The 12,792-nt window shown below is 38.9% G+C and overlaps 1 pseudogene; it reads left to right on the top strand.

The window, feature by feature from the left end:
* Positions 1-1,256: 1,256 nt before the first annotated feature.
* Positions 1,257-3,885, top strand: LOC111897927 (uncharacterized; annotated as a pseudogene).
* Positions 3,886-12,792: the final 8,907 nt, after the last annotated feature.

Below are 12,792 nucleotides of genomic sequence, written 5' to 3'. Positions count from 1 at the left end.
TTTGCTGCTGACCCTTCAAGGATTAATCCGAAGACGATTCCGATTGGGCACCTTTACAACATGTTTTACAATATGGGGTACACGGAGGCGCTCACCTCCGTAGCGAAATTTAAAAAATCCTGCTTGCCGCCACAGTGGAACGGCATGTTCACAGTCCTCTTCAAGGGGTTATCTGAACGGAGCTCAGGATTCGACGGCTCTAGTCGACTCTTATTGTCGATAATGTATGGCATCTACAACGGTGTCAATCTTGACTATGGGTTTGTTCTCTGGAAACAACTCATCCAAAGCCTCTCTTCTTCTTCACGACATTCTGAGGTGTCGTATGCACGATTCTGGACTCTCATCACCAAGTGGGCGATGGATAAGTTCGATGTCCCCACTGCTGCCGGTGCATCGATGTCTTCGATCGGTACTTTTCATACCACGAAGATTATCGTCTCAGATGCATCCAAGCTCTCTTTCATTGGCTCAATTCCGGAGTCAATGTACGGCGATGTTCCATCTGACAGCCGGATCATCAGGACTATTAAGGAGTTCAAGGCGTCTGGACCGAGGGAACTCACATAGGAAATGCCACTACTAGAAAAATAGCCTTTAATGACACGCAAACAATGACACGCAGTGATTGACGATACGCATTTTTGGGCGCCCTAAAAATAATGTCCGTTTTATTAAAAAATGAAGCATAGACGACACGTATTTTTCCGCGCCCTAAAATTAGTGTCCAATAAAAAAAATAAAAAACACGGAGGGCACCTATGTTAAAATGAGTGTCGTGTAGAGATGTCGCTTTATATTTTATTTAATGAAAGGCGCGTTTTCTTCTTCGCAGCTTGGGGGGAAACGAAAATCCCAAATTTTTGAAAGGCCGCCATTTTATCCTCTGCCTTATTTCCATAGTTCTTCTCTCTCACTTATCAATACCTAAAAAAACCCTAATATCATCACCACTCCTCATTTCTTTCAATCTACGACGCCGATCATGAAGTTCACAAAGCTTTCAAAGGATCCGGAATCGAGATCATTATCGGGCTAGGAACTCTTGAGAGATTCAAGGACAATCTAGGATCGAAGGTGGCTGTAACAAATGTTGTTCATGACATCGGTCACAGAAAAGGGAAATTCACCATTTTCATAAATTCATCATCTGCGAACCCTTAATAGGTGGCGTCTACGGTGGAAATAAAGGGTGAAATTGAAGTTTCCCGAAGAGAGAGAGAGAGAGAGAGAGAGAGAGAGAGAGAGAGAGAAAGAGAAAGAGAGAAAGAGAAAGAGACTTGGGCACAGACTTGTAAAACCAATATCATCATCTTGTTCTTCCATCACTAGCTTCAACAATGGATGATTTCCATAATCCACGAGTTCAGGTTAGTAAAGATACTACTAATGAGTAATGATATGTTTTTTTATCTTTCGATATGTATTTGTGGATTTCATTGTTGTATCATGTATGCGTGTTTTTCAGGCATTGTTCATACTTTGGAATGTCAAAATTAGACCACCAACTACGAACCTCCGATCCCATACTCCATGAAAGATACGAACGAAGAATATTTACCAAACCTGCGAATCGATTAAATTCCCAGAAAACGAAAGTAATTTCCTCTAATTCCGAGACCGTGAACAGCAAATCTAATGACAATTTAGCGAGCCAAGAACACGAACATCTGAATTTTGATTCAGATTCGTGTGACTGATTTCAGATTTCAATTGCAAAACTCCGAACGAAAGTGTCGACTTGCGAACCAATCAGTGACACATTCAATTACGAGCGAACCTTTGTTTGAAGTTAAATCGATTTCTAAATCGAGTTCAGCAGTGCTCAACTTCAGTGAAAATTGTACATCAAAACTTCTACAACCTTACTTGGATGGGATTGTGGGGAAATTAATTGTACTTTTACAGGTATAAATAATTTTGTAGTAACCTTAAAAGATATGAATATATGAATACTGAATCATTTTTGTATTTACAGAATCCAAAGCAGATGGTGTAAGAGGGAGCTTTGACTGCTTTGGCATCTGTTGCTGATTCATCTAAGGTATTATTCATCTTCATATTCTCTCACCAACTTGTTTATTTTCTTTAAATTGGTTCTCACATAGTTTATGATTTACAGGAGCATTTTCAAAAGTATTAGGATACAGTTCTGCCTTACTTGAAAGCTATACTCATGAATGCAACTGATAAAGCAAATTGTATGCTTCTTTTCTTTTTCTGTTATTAAACTTACTCTTTTAAAACAAATTGAGTTAAAGATTATAAATTTATAATTATATATTTTTATTGTAGGCATGGGCAAGACTCTGCAAGTGCCTAGGGCAAGATTTTCTCCTTTACATGAATGTTGTGATGCCACCATTGCTTCATTCTGTTCAACTTAAACCAGATGTTACAATTACTTCTGTTGATGATTCAGATGATAATATTGACAAGTTTGATGATGAAAAGTGTGATTTTTAATAAATTAAATGCTTGAATGAGAGTTAATGACCATTTTACCCTTTAATATTGCAGCATTGAGAGTATTACACTTGGAGATAAAAGAATAGGGATCAAAACTAGCGTCCTTGAGGAGAAAGCTACACTTGGAGATAAGAGAGTTAATGAGCATTTTACCCCTTTGGTGTTGCTATGCTGATGAATTAAAAGAAGGGTTTTTCCCATGGATTGATCAGGTGAAATGAAATTCCTCTTTTACACTTTCTTGTCTTTTAACATTTGAAAAAAACCGGCTTAACTTTTTAATAAAAGACAGGTTGCACCAACATTAGTACCACTTCTTAAATTCTATTTCCATGAAGAAGTTAGGAAGGCTGCAGTTTCAGGCAAAATAAAATACCTCTTTTACCCCTGATAACTTTAACTGTTATTTTTTTATTTTCTTTCTGAGTGTTGACTTTTTCTTTGACTTTTTAGCTAGGCCTGAGGTTATTCGTTTAGCAAAACTAGCTGTTGAAAAGGAGCAATCTCAGGGTCGCAATGAGTCATATGTAAACCGTTGTCATACTATATCATACCAGCTTTAGTAAAGGCTCTTCACAAGGTTATTTTCGTCATTCCCCCTATTTGTTGACTTATGTTTGCTCATATGAATCTTTATTTACTGGATTTTGTCTTTTAGGAACCTGAGACTGAAATTTGCTCAAGTATGATTGATTCAATCAAGGAATGTGCAAAAATTTTGTGGGCCCCTTTTAGATGAAAATCAAGCTAGAAGCATTGTTGAAAAGATCAAATAGGTGATCACTGCCAGCTCAGCAAGAAGAAATGAAAGGGGTGAAAGAGTCAAAACAGAGGACTTTGATGCAGAAGAAGGGGAAATGTTGAAAGAAGAAAACAAACAAGAGGAAGTATATGCTCTTATATTATATAATCTATTTTTTTATAAATCTGTTTATCTTAATAAATTATTCATAATATTTTCTTTTTTTGTTAAATCTAGGTTGGTGATTGTTTGGGTACTCTACTCAAGACTTTCAAGACCCCATTTCTGCCTCTTTTTGATGAACTCTTGCCTTACTTGATGCCATTCTGGCTGAGTATTGAGTAACATTAATTATATTTTTTTAAATAATTATTTTTTATTTTTTAGTTTTTATACAAATATTAAAAATAAGACTTGCATTTTAAATTTAGGGCAAGGATAGGACATCTGAGGAGAAAAGAATAGCAATTTGCATATTTGATGACGTGGCAGAGCATTGTGGAGATGTAGCTCTAAAGTAAGCTTTTTTTAATTCTTTTGTTACTTTAGTATTTTTATTTTAAAAAAATTATAATTTTATATCTTGTTACAGATACTATGAAACTTTTCTACCACTGGGGTTGCAGGCATGCAATGACACAAGCACAAATGTTCACAAGGATAGCATAATTTAATATCAAACTATTATCATTATATTTTTTTTTATTTAATTCTAAATAAATATATATTTTTTCTATGTACCATTTCTTGTCGCTTTCCTCCTTGACCAGGTAATATCATCAATTTGTTTCTTTCTACTTAGTATTTCTTACTAGTTGTCAACAAGCCTCTCATCTCACATTTGAGTTTATAGGAATCAACAATCACTGTGAAACTTCTAGTGTTTAGATTTCTTACTGGTTGTGAACATTTGTTTCTTCCCTTTCTACCCTTCACTTGCAGGTTGATGATTTGTCAAGAATGTTCAGACTATTTTCCAAAAATACCCCATGGATTGGATCCTGTCTCTAGTATGTTTAAAAAGGTTTATGATTTAGGAGTTGGATTCTTTCTTTTAAGTAGAATATAGTTATTTGTATTTGTTGTCATCTGTTTTTATCTTTTTGATGCAATGCAGCATGTTGCTGCTGAAGGCACAACCTTGGTCAAACAGGCACAAGATGCTGCAAGTAATAAGAAGGCAGAAAAGAGATTGCAGGTTGATCCTGCTACATGGCCAATAATGATCTTTAGGGTCTGCTAGAAGGATTGGAGATTGCAGTTAAGCTTCTATCTAAGACTTCACGGCAAGGACTTGATGAATTTAAGCTAGCAATGCTTTACTTGATTTGGACATGAACCCTAAGATATCATATTTTGGCATGGCTAGGTAACCTTCTCAACAACATCATTCTACTTAAGCAGGTGATTAATCAAAGATTAAGTGATATTTTTAATCATGTTTGGCATTCCTTTCCAGTAAGAAACAAAGTTGTATGATTATTTGTTACTTTTATAGGAATGTATAACACATATTAGCAATGTATTATTTTTGTTTAACATTTGAATGATTCTTTGTATGACATTATAATTTGTGCAATTTATTTTATATTATGCAATGGATTGTATTTTTTGTATATGGTATTTTATTTCTATTATAAGAAATTAAATGAAAATTTAATTTAAAAATTAATAAATATATAAATTTTTTTTAAACATTTAAATTTACGATACGCAAAAATGTAAGTCATCTTCATTTATGACATGGCCTTTCTTGACAGGGGCTTTCTTGATACGCATTGCGTGTCATTAACACGCGCGTCGTAAGGTTACGACACGCGAATGCGTGTCGTCTTCCTTTATGACAGGGCCTTCCTTGATACGCATTGCGTGACGTAACCGCGCGTCGTAAATGCGCGTCGTAAATGCGCGTCGTCTATAGACAACGCGCAAAAGCGCGTCGTCTCTCTTTATGACAGGGCCTTCCTTGACACACATTTGCGCATCGTCTGAGCGTTTTACGACGCGCAATGAGCGTCGTAAAAGGCCTTTTTTCTAGTAGTGTGCTTAAGTCCATCCATGATGCTGAAAAGCCTGTTAATAGAGGCAAAAGGGCAGATAAAGGGAAGCAAGTGACCAAAGCTGCTAAAGGTCCTTCTCCCAGGAAGAGGAAACCAACCAAAGCTGCACAATCCCCGCAACCGAAGAAAAAGAAGACTCAACCGAAGCGAAAGCTTATAATCGTTTCCTCTTCAAGTGAGTCAGAAGGTGAGAGTTCGAATTCGGACGACTCTCAAAGAGGCGAAACCCCTCCCAGAGGTAACACCCCACCCCGATCACCTACGCTAGACATGGAAATCCATGTCTCACCAATTCCCTCTCCCACTCAAACAATCCCTACTTCCATTCCCACCATAAACCCCACTACCACCATTCCTAAAACCTCTTTCCCTATACCACCACCCATTTTCACTGATACAAACACAACAACTGCAACGGTTACAACCAACGTATCTGATACGGGGGTTCATACCGAGGCAACCGAAACACCACCTGTAACCGAACCTCCTCATAGAACCGAAACCCAGCATACAACCGAACCTATCCACACTCAACCACCACTCGAAACTACCCCCACCAACACTCAACCTGAACCTACACATACCACAACACCCCCAGCTTCCCCACCCCCAACATCTCCAGATCATGCCTCTGATGGAGATAACCCTTTCCTTGGCGGGGAAAATATGACCTTCGATTCGGTCTACTTTAGTCCGTTTCAGGTCCAAAGCGACGACGAGGACGATGCTCCTGTAACAAAGAAGCATCTTAAGGAGCTAAATGAGAAGGTTGACTTGCTTCTTGCTTCATCCTCCAACACTCAATCCTCTCTCTCTGAAGCCGCTCTTCAGAAGATTGTTGATGCCTTCTCCATGGCTCAGCATGATTCCGTCGCCTCTACCACTGCAGCAATAGACGCCTCCACAAAAGCTTGTGAGGCTGTGACCGCAAAAGTCGATAAACTATTCTCTGAAGCCTCTTCCCTGTTGAAGTCCTTACAGGAGAGCGCTGATGCTACAAAGACCACGTTGGAACCAATCGTTCAATAATTGGCCACGTTCGTCTCAACGGAGTTGAAGTCGTTCGCTACCCTTCACCAATCCATCAGCGACGACAACTCGGCCCTTCGTGCCTCCATTGACGAGCGCCTCGCTAAACTTCAAGAGGATCTCGCTGCCGAAAACTCGTTAATGGACGTTCTTGCAAGTAAAACCACCGCCCTCAAGGTCAAGAGCACTCAGCTTTCCAATTCTCAACAACAAATTGAGGCTCTTCGATCCGAACGGGAGGTTATCAAAACATGTGTTTCGGATGTACACTCTGCCCTATCTAACATCCTGGAAGCACACGATCCGATTCTCAATCATTCGGTGAGGCGAACCCTTGCTGAAAAACTTGCTCCTGCCCTGGACCTTCTTAGCAAAATTGAAGGGCTTCCTAGTTTCGTGTCCACTCCGAAACAAGGGGGAGAAGTGAAGTCCGGATCGAAACCACCTCCTTCCTCAAAACCTGCTCCCACAACCGAACCACCTCCTACTGGTCAAACATCGAGTTCGGGTGTGAAGGATAAAGGAAAGAAAATAGCTGAGGAAGAGGATGAAGATGATAAAGAAACCATTGCTGACTTGCTGAAACGCAAAAATAGTCGCAATGTTGAAAATGAAAACATTCGTGTGGCGCGAGAAGCTGAAGAAGCCGAACGCAAGAAGAAAGAAGCCCACGATCTCCTCGAGAGCAGGAAGACTCTTTTCCCTGCTTGGACTCGTGAGAGAATGATAAAGGAGTCCATAGATACTCCAAGCATCCTATGGCTCGAACCGGTGATCTCCTTCGACTGCTACAATTTTGTCGATTCGCAGTTCGATATGCCCTTGACCCGAAAGGCGTTTATCTTCCACGCCTTCTCCAACATTTTTGAAGTCCCTCATCCTAATCCTGAGGTTGATAGGGAGTTAATCGAATTCTATCTGAAGGCTGCTCAACCACAGTACCAAACATGGAGCCCTCAGAAGATCGTTAATGTTCGGGTTTTAAAGCCGTATACCGAAGGGAGATTCATCAATGTTCGGTTCAGGGTGATCAGAGGGTCTGCAAGAACCGAACATCTTATATCCTTAGCAGATCTACCGAACCTCAACCCCCATGATTGGATCGTTCTGCATAACATCCTTTTGACGAATGAAGCTGAATATGGTCCAATTATAGACCATCTCAAAAGGATGATAGTGTGTTACATCATGGAGGTCGCCTTGATGGATCAGGAGATAGCCACAGTCTTCAAGAAGAAACCGAAGATATCTCCTGTTGGATCGGCCAGTGATCTTAATCAGATGAAGATGGGCAAGATTGACCCGAGGCGTAATTCGGTCATGTTCACTAGAGCAGAAGGACAGAAATGTCTCTTTGCCTTAGCGGATAAACATCTTTATACCACTGCTTGTCTAGAGGATGTGCTGTCGATCATCCATCGGTGTAAAGAGAATGCAGCGGATGATATCAAATACTTCAACGATATGATTCAATGGTACATCAGATTCAGACAAACGATACTTGCTCTTATCTCTTGTCTGTTTCAGACTGTAAATAAGAAGGTACCTGCCGCTGCTGCTGGCCCAAGCAAGAAGTGAAGATCTCGCTCCAATTGACGCAAAGGGGGAGATTGTTGGGTTGCAGATTCGTTTAGTATTGCGTCATTGGGCTCGGCTAATAGTCCAATTGTTTTGTACTCCGGTTTGGGCCTGTCCAACCGTGAGCTGTTAGGTTTACTATATAAGTATATGCTTGCGTGCATATTAGGTAAACGATCTAGAACACAATAGAGAGAATTACGATAGCTTTGATTTTCTTTATCGTTCCTGTAAACCTTCCAACCCTCTACAGTTGATGTTCTTGATCGAGCTCTTCTGAGGGTTGTTTTATAATCATTCGACATGTTTGATTCATTCTTGAGTTGTTCATTGTTTTCGTGTTCTTGCTGTTTAATCTTTATTTACCTGTTTAAGATCTAATCGATCTTCAAAATTAAGTTATAATCTTATCAGTGGCCGTAAACCCATTCACACAAAGGGAAACTCACCTGCACTGGCTAAAATCGATGATGATCCCACTAGCTGTTGCCCAGCAACTCTCTGAACTCCTGCTCCACTAGCTTCCCGAGCTACCAAATATCAATGCAACACTTAGTCTAACTGACCCCCGACAGTCAACCAAGTCAACTCCGGTCAAAGTCAAAGTCCTGGTCAAGGTCAACCTTCCAGGTCAACCCTACTCGTCAAGTCTACCTATTGACACGCCGAGTTCATAAGCCTAGAGTCCTTCCAATCGCGACTCGACTCGCCGAGTCAGTCTATGACTCGCCAAGTCTACCGATTTCCGAGTCCTGACCTGTCCAACTCACCGAGTCTCCACTCGAATCACTGATTCGAGTCTCAACTCGAATGGTTTGGGGTTTCGCGACCTGACTCGCCGAGGCCAAGAACAGACTCGTCGAGTCCAAGGAAATCTTCAACCAACTCGCCGAGTTCCTGCCCAACTTCATCCGACTCGATGCGTTGTTCATCCCACTCGTCGTGTTCCTCCTCGTCTTCATGCTACTCTCCGAGTCCACTCAAAGGACTCGCCGGTTCCATTCAGATCTACATACATGCAGAGGACTATTAAGTCACGCATGGCCTCCAAACTGTAGATCTACCCTTCCCAAGCCTACTCCTCACGTAAAGTTGCAAACTTTACATGTAGTGAAGGAGATCTAGGCAAAATACACCATAAACTAGGTTTTAAGGAAAAGAGGCTTCATAATCAACTCAAGGGCAGATACTTTATGCTTCTCAAGACCATAATACGCTTAGATCTGAAGTACCAACTGCAGATCCGACTTCAAACCCAAATGGATCAGTACTCATGGCTAAAAGCCCCAAAACTCACAACCAAAATAGATCTAAAGGAAGGGAAACGACTTAATACCTTCAAATGCTCAGAAGTATCTTCCCAATCCCAGATCTATAGCCCCCTCCTTGCACCTTCAAGATCCTTCTTCCTTCTCCAAGCTTTAATGCACTCTTCAAGGCAACAATTGGCTCAATCAATGGATATGGTGGCTAGGGTTTGGCATTCTGGGTTAAAGAGGCATCAAAGGAACCATAGGGAAGAGAATGAGGTGCTTAAATAGGCACCAAGCCCCGGATTTAGGGTTTTCCTCGTACAGACCAGACTCGCCGAGTCGGTCACTTACTCCTCGACTCGGATCCCGCTCGGACTCGCTGAGTTCCTCCTTAGACTCGCTAAGTCGTCCCTTAAACTTAGGGTTTCCTTTCCTTTCTTGGCCTTTCTGACTTTGGGTGTTACACTATCACATCGCTAAATGAATGCCCCAATTTTATTTTCCTTCATAGTAAAATGAAACGGTTAAATGTAATATAAACATAATTGTTAACAGGAATTTATGAATCAATAAAAGATTTTTGACCGTTCTATTTGAGACAAGTACATTTTTCAAAGTAAGACGGTTGTGTGAGTGCGATAAATAAGTGTGACCAATATGAGAAACTGTAAGTACAACACCATTACCAACCATTATAGATTTAGAAGTACATGGAGCTAGAGAAAACATGTTACCTGAGTTGAAGGACATATGTGAGCTGGCTCTAGAATCCATGTAATAATTGTTTTCAGGAGGCGGCTGAATCGACATAGCTTGAAAAACATATCCCAAATCCGTGAATGGTTGATTCGTGGATTTATCATGCCCACCAAAGGATGAAACCAAAGATGGATCCTGCTGAGTGAAGACCGAAGGGTAGGCCGAACCCTGAAGTTGCTACGAGGGATGTTGTTGACTAGCATGGATATAGGGATGAGCATTATAACTACTGGAACCGAAACCGGCTCGGAACTAGACCGGAAACGAACCGGAACTGGATTTAATAAAACGATTCAGTTATCAGTTCTGTACTTATAGCAAAACCTGCCCCGGTTTTAAAACCGGTTCGGTTCTGCAAAAAACCGGAACCGATTTTTAAAATTTTGTAACTCACTTAGATGAAGTTAGAATTACTTTTTTTTTTCTAGAATGTAATTTAATTTTTTTAATTCATTTTAGTCTATAAAAAACATATTTTGGTTAAATATTTAATTATATAAAAATCCTGGAAGACAATATATCAATGCTGTGTTTTTCATTTTTCATTTTTTTTATTTTTATGTTTCAACATGTTTTTTTTTTATTTTGTCCCAGTTTTTAAAATACCGTACCCCAATAATATGAAGTCTGAATTACGTGAATTTTGCTCCAACATGTAATTTAGTTTTTGTACTTCATTTTAAACTGTAACAAATCATATCTTGGTTAAATATTGAATCATATACAAACCTCGGAAGACAACATATCAATGCTGCATTTTTTCTGTTTCAACACGTTTTTTTTATTCTGTCCCGGTTTTAAAATATTGTAACTCACTCATGTGAAGTCAGAATTATTTGATTTTTTTTCCATCATGTAATTTAGTGTTTTTACTTCATTTTAGACTGGAAAATTTTTTCATATGTTGATTAAATATTGAATCATATAGAAGCCCTGGAGGACATCATATCAATGCTACCCTTTTTTGTTTCAATATGTTTTTTTATCACGGTTTTTAAAATACTATAACTCATTCATATGAAGTCGAAATTACTTGATTTTTTTCCAACATGTAATTTAATGTTTGTACTTCATTTTAGAATGCAAAAAGTCATAGTTTGGTAAAATATTGAATATGATGCAAGTCCGAAAAGACTACATATCAATGAAACGTTTTTTTAATTTTTTATAATATGAAAGTTTAATTGTCTTCTATTTTTTAGAAGGCAACTAAACTACATGTATGTATTATGAATTGCATCATCATTAGTTTCACCTTATTTATAACCAGTTCAGTTTTGGAAAAATAACCAAAAAACTGGGACTGGAACCGGAACCAGTAGTCCGGTTCCCGGTTCTTATGATATCGTAATATGGGTTTCGGTTCCAAATCTTTTCCCTACATGGAACTGATATGAGGTCATCTGCAAGGGCACCAACTGCTGAGGAAGAAGTTGCGGACTGAGGGACGCCTGAGGGTGCTGATGCGGTGACTGTTGAGGCGAGATCTGTTGGAGCAAAGGAAGGTAAGAATGCACAGGTAGGTACTGCGAAGGAGCAACATACATAGGTTGTTGAGAAGGCACAAAGGCAACAAGTGCAATCAGAAAACCGAAAGCACTTGACAAAGTTGGAGCATTACCCAAAATCCCTACGAATGTGTTTTTTGAGTCGACTTGCCCATGAGCAGGAGTTTTTTTTGGTGTTCTTGGATGCATTGCGATTTTTGGACCGCCTATTTTTTAATTTACTTGTAGCGTAGGGTCAAGAATGGAATCTGAGGTAGCTTCACGGGACTCGTGCAAGAGAAGCATGTTTTTGGCTTCCAAGAATGTCGGGAAGGGTTTGGTATTGGTAACTGATATGTGCATAATTAGTTAATTATTTAACATATATTCTTAGTTATTTTTGATTAATTATGAGAATAATGTGGACAAAAGGTACTTAAAATGTTGTGAATTGTGTTTTCAGTCCAAAAGATATGCTTGGAGGCAAAAAGGAGAAAAGGAAAGCAAGTGAAGATTAAAGAGTGAAAGAAGGAGTTCTACTCGGCGAGTAGATCGACCCTACTCGGCGAGTTCACGACGATATGCCAGAAGATAAATACGACTGCTAATTCAAGACGGATAAGTATGGACCTACTCGGCGAGTTGATTCTGCTACTCGCCGAGTACCCTCTGTTTTGGGATATCTATGAAGGATTAGCTGCGACTAAAAGGTTCAGAAGGCGCTAAGGAAACCTAAGCTTCAAGAGTTGGAAGAATTCAAGCAATTAGGTTAATTCTACCACTTAGACTTAGGAATTAAACATGTTTGCATTAATAAACTTTGTTTTTATGTTTGTTTCTACTGCAACTATGAGCTAAATTCTTTTTTGTTTCTGTTTGGGGAATACCAAAGAACTCCTATGGTTTAATTATTAATTTTTGCTTAATTGTCTATTGGTGATTTATTAAATTAAGTTTGTTAAAGAACCTTATGTATTAATCACTACTATTTTCTGTTAATTGGAAGGCAATTAGGTTGCATGAACATCACTTAATTGTTAACCTCATATGTCTATGTGAATGCTAAAACATATGCTTAGAAGTAATGATTATGAAACTAAGATTAATAAGAAAATAGGAAGATTAATGTGTGAGCTTGTTTGAGAAACCATCAACAAGAGGTTAATTGAATTAATAACTTAATTAACCATTACAAATCTTATTTAATCCAAATAATTAATCTAAGGAATTAATTAGTTTAAACACTTGATCAACGCTTAAATTAGTTAATTGTCTAAGGGTTAGGAGTAATGAATATGAACCTAACTATTATAATTGGTAACCAATAACAATTAATCCACCTTAACTTAAATAACCATAGGAGTGAATTGGTTGAACCTAAATAGAAACATCTTTATCAAATTTGGTGAATAGTT

The sequence above is a fragment of the Lactuca sativa genome, chromosome 5 (genome assembly GCF_002870075.4).
Source record: "Lactuca sativa cultivar Salinas chromosome 5, Lsat_Salinas_v11, whole genome shotgun sequence".
Classification (NCBI taxonomy): domain Eukaryota; kingdom Viridiplantae; phylum Streptophyta; class Magnoliopsida; order Asterales; family Asteraceae; genus Lactuca; species Lactuca sativa.
The sequence above is the reverse complement of the archived record's forward strand: the minus strand, read 5'-3'. Positions and strand labels throughout refer to the sequence as shown.